Here is a 5,021-nt window from a genome sequence, read left to right as displayed (position 1 = left end):
GATGGAGCGGAGGTGGGGCCTAATCAATAGTGTCAGGTTCCTAGGAGTGACAATCACCAACAATCTGTCCTGGACTCCCCACATTGATGTGACAGTTAAGAAGGTACAACAATGCCTCTTTTTTTCCTCAGCACTTCACTAACTTCAAATAATGCTGACCTTGCTTTGCGCCCCTCCTGTGCTGATGTAAGCTTGTATGCCTCACTCTCTCTAAGTACCCTATGATCTGTATGTCCTTGTTTGCTATGATCTGCCTGTATTGCTCACAAAACAAAGCTTTTCACTGTACTTAGGTACATGTGAATACAATAAATCAGAACTAAGAAAATTTGCCAACTTTTACAAATGCACCATAGAAAGCATTCTATCTGTTTGCATCACAGCTTAGTATAGTAACTGCTCTGTCCTGGACCATAAGAAACTACAGAGAGTAGTGAACACAACCCAGTCCATCCCACAAACCAACCTTCCACCTATTGACTCCATCCACACTTCTCGCTGTCGCAGAAAGGCAGTCAACATCATCAGAGACCCTCCCTCCCCGATTATAAACACTTGTAACCTGTTCCTCCAGGCAAAGATAAAAAAGCTTAAACACAAGTACCACAGATTCAAGGGTGCCCCAAGCAGGGCACATCTCACCTTCAATGCATTATCTGAGCTGACATGGCAGCTATTGTTAAAGTTCACTTGAGAATGTAATTTTTTTTTGAAAGTTCTGATTGGGTTGGGATATCTGCATGGACAGGTTGGACCAAAGGGTCTGTTTCCATGCTGTACATCTCTATAACTCTATGACACTATTTACATATGAAAGAACTGAAACCAACATGGACATTCTAAAAGATGAGAGACTTACCAAACAATCCAGATATTTTTTAAGATATAATTTCAGTTGTGTCATGCTGCAAAACTTATGCACGGTGGCTCAGTGGTTAGCACTGTTGCCTCACAGCAGCAAGGTTCCAGGTTTGATTCCAGCCTTGGGCGACTGTCTGTGTGGAGTTTGCACATTCTGCCCGTGTCTGCGTGGGTTTCCTCCAGTTGCTCTGGTTTCCTCCCACATCCTGAAGATGTGCAGGTCAGGTGAATTGACAATGCTAAATTGTCCATAGTTGTTAGGTGGTTGAACCCAGGTCTCTGGCGCTGTGAGGCAGCAGTGCTAACCACCGTGCCACCTGTGATAACCTGGTGCAGTGTCATTTTTAATTTTGTCCACCCCAGTCCAACACCGGCACCTCTGAAACAGATTCAAGAACATCATCTTCCCTGCTGTTATTAGACTTCTGAATGGACCTCTCAAATTTTGAACCTAATGTTGATCTCACTCTTTGTGCACCTTTTCTGCAGCCGTAACTGTATTCCTTGGTCTGTTCAATCACCCTATGGTCTTTATGTGGTATGCACAAGTACACAAAACAAAACTTTTCACTGTACTAAGGTACATGGGACAATAATAAATGAAATCAAAATCAAATCATTTCTAGTGCTTTCTAGAAGTGGCAGCAGGTATGACAGGTCTGGCATTTAAAACGTTGCTGCCCATCTTCGACCATGTTTTGGTGGGAAGGGTTGCAGCAAAAAAGGTGACAAAAAGGTAGCCTCATGCTTCCAGAATGTTCCAGAGCAGAAGTTCTTGAAGCAAGGATTGTACTGGTTGGACCTGGCAACCAAGTAAATCAGTTCATGTAAAAGTTGGTGAAACAGATGCTCCCAAAATATGGAAGGACTATCATTCTCTCAGATGATAAAGTTTACTATTTACTTAGAGATGGAGATGTTCCTAGGAAATGCACAGTGTGAATGTTGGATGTTGCTGAGAAACTACCTATTCCATGAAGTAGCTTTTTGTCACAGCCTGTAAATACCATATTTGTCAGAACTCGTGCAACACCAGCTCTAAGTCCAAAAGGTTTATTTGAAATCACAAGCTTTTGGAGCATTGCTCCTTCATCAGATGAAGTGATGTCGAAGGGGCAGTGCTCTGAAAGCTTGTGATTTCAAATGAACCTGTTGGACTATAACCCAGTGATGGTGTGATTTCTGACTTTGCACATCCCAGTCCAACACTGGCCACTCTGCGTCTTGGATACTATTCTTTGAGCTAGTACAATAAATTCAATGTTAAACACCCATTTGAAAAGAAGATGAGGGATGTGTACTAAATGCAGACCTAGCCAGCATCCTGCCAGGTAACAGAAGTAAGCACGACCCAAACACTCCAGTTTAATTCAATAGTTGTTATTCGTCTTTATCGTCTTGAAGTGGGATAGCAGGCACCTCGCCGTGACTGTTCCTGACGAGGAGGGAGAAGGACTTGTGTCTAAACTCGGCGCTGGAATTCAAGAGCAGCTGTTCTGTAACTAACAGCACTGCAATTGTGTCAAACCTGTCATCACATGCATGCTGTTAATCAACAGACATCTGCTCCTCATTTTGACTCCTTCCAAGCAACACAAGTCTGTCTCAATTTTATTTTCGGTAAAGCCATCTTCTCCTTCCTACCTGCACCCACTGAAATGCCTGAAGCCTGGGGCGACCGGGGTGGGGGCAGGGGGGAGTGAGTTATTTGTGAAATGAAGCACTGACCCACTCTTGCACCAAAGGGATGAGAAGGTGTTCCGGCTGCTTCCAGGAGGTCACATTCCTGAGGTCAACCCTGAGGATATCAGTGCGGGCAGCTCGGAAAGCTCAGCCTGACTTCCACTTGTGAATCAGGCTATCGGCTGCAGGGCACTGGTCTTCCCGTTCGGATTGGGGTCAACGGAGGGAGGGAAGGAAAATTGGCTGCAGGTTGTCTGATGTCTGGAGGTTGTCTGCTGGTGGGTCGTATCGATTGCACTCATTTCTAGGCCTGTGGGTCAGATGGTCACAACAGCAGGAGACAGTTGGAAACGTCGAAATGCTGAAGTTTGAGGCTGGGGGACGGTGATGGATTAATGTCAGGGAGGATCCCAAAACTCACCCTGACAATGCACAGCGGCCTTGTTATGGAGGCTGCTCAGGGACTGAAGATTGGTCAGTCCTGACGTGCTCGCCACCTTCTCTCATCGATGAGGAAGTTAGGTCAAGAGGAGGGAAGGGGAAGAACTGAAGAATGAATACGAGAATAGGAGCAGGAGCAGACCATTTAGCCCATCACATCTGCTCCAATATTTAATACTATCATAGCTAGTGCAGCATGGTGGCTTAGTGGTTAGCACTGCTGCCTCACAGCGCCACAGACTTGGGTACAGTTCCCACCTCAGGCGACTGTTTGTGTGGAGTTTGCACATTCTCTCCATGTTTGTACATATTTCCTCCCATGTGCTCTGGTTTCCTCCCACAATCCAAAGATGTGCAGGTCAGGTGAATTGGCCATGCTAAATTGCCCAGAGTGTTAGGTGCATTAGTCAGAGGGAAATGGGTCTGGTAGGGTTACTCTTCAGAGGGTCAGTGTGGACTGGTTGGGCCGAAGGGCTTGTTTCCATACCATAGGAAATATAATCTAGCTGTGTGTTCAGCTCCACCTGCTTTCCCTGACAGACCAACAATCTATTAAACCCAGCCCTAAATGTAGTCAACAGCAGATCACTGGCAATGGCTGAGTGGTGTTATCATGAGACTATTAACCCAGGTATTATTCTAGGGACCTGGGTTCAAATCCTGCCATGGCAGATAGCGGAATTTGAGTTTCAATACAAGTCTGGAATTAAGGGTCTAATGGTGACAGGATTAATTGCTGGGGAAACCCTGTCAGGCTCACTAATGTCCTTCAGGGAAGGAAATCTGCCATCCTCGCCTGGTCAGGCCTACATATGACTCCAGTTGTTAACTCTTAAGTGCCCTCTGGGCAATCAGAGCTGGATAATAAATATTAGTGTGGCCCACGATGCCCACATCCCAGGAATGAATTTTAAACAAAAATTCCTCTGGGGTACAGCATTCCTTCTATTCATAATCTTTTGAGTGAAGGAATTTCTCCTCCTAAATGGTTGGCCTTATCCCAACTCTGTGCCGCGTGCTTTGAATTCCCCATCCATCAGAAACCATCTCTCAGTGTCTAACTTTCAGAACTTGCATTGTCTCAATGAGAACATTCTACCAATCTCCAGAGGACTCAGACTGAATCAGCTCAGATTTGCCGTCAATGTGAAGTGCTCCTTTCAATCAGTGATTATCCAGTGTACCTTTTCCCAAGGAGCTCTCAGAGAAAAGGATTACCCAAAGGATTCTTGTCTAGATGGTGTCTATGGACCACAGATTTGGGGAGTAATTTACCATCTCACCCCAGACACAGCCCAAAGAGCTTCAATGGTATAAATCATAGAATCCCAACATGCCCTTCGGCCCAACAAATCCACATGAACCCTCCAAAGAGTATCCCACCCAAATCTATTCCCCTACATATACCCCTGACTAATACACATTCCTGAACACTATGGGCAATTTAGCATGGCCAATCCACCTAACCTGCACATCTTTGGACTGTGGGAGGAAACCCGCACAGACACAGGGAGAATGTGTAAACTCCACACGGCCTGATGCTGGAATCAAACCCGGGTCCCTGGCATTGTGAGGCAGCCGTGCTAACCACTGAGCCACCATGTCACTGACTAATAAAAAGTAATGAAAGCATTCGGGTTCAGGGATTGAACTTGATAGCAGAGACACTAAGTTAGACTTGTATAGAATTTGTATATATCAAGTTAGATAACACTTCACAGTAAACTGTTCCCTGTTCTATTAAAAGTATGTAGGGACATTGCAGGAGGTGCAAAAAAAATTCTAGAATAATACCGGAAGGTTCTTTCTACTGTGGAAAAGTGGACCAGGCTGCGATTACTTTGCCTCTGGATAAGGGGGGACAAGGAAGTAACCTAATGAAGGTCTTTAAAATTATGACATGGTTTGGACATAGTGAAGATCTCTCCTTTGTAGAGAAAACAAATACCAGGGATCCAAAATACAAGGTAGTTACAAATAATGAATTGAGGAGAAATGTCTTTATTTAGAGAGCATGGAGACTGTGGAAGTTGCTA

General features: G+C 44.9%; 1 pseudogene; it reads left to right on the top strand.

Moving 5' to 3' along the window:
- The first annotated feature begins 1,511 nt into the window (after positions 1-1,511).
- LOC140463260 (10 kDa heat shock protein, mitochondrial pseudogene) lies at positions 1,512-1,803 on the top strand (annotated as a pseudogene).
- The last annotated feature ends 3,218 nt before the right edge of the window (positions 1,804-5,021 follow it).

Source organism: Chiloscyllium punctatum, chromosome 38 (assembly GCF_047496795.1).
Source record: "Chiloscyllium punctatum isolate Juve2018m chromosome 38, sChiPun1.3, whole genome shotgun sequence".
Classification (NCBI taxonomy): domain Eukaryota; kingdom Metazoa; phylum Chordata; class Chondrichthyes; order Orectolobiformes; family Hemiscylliidae; genus Chiloscyllium; species Chiloscyllium punctatum.
This window is presented reverse-complemented; position numbering and strand designations above follow the sequence as displayed.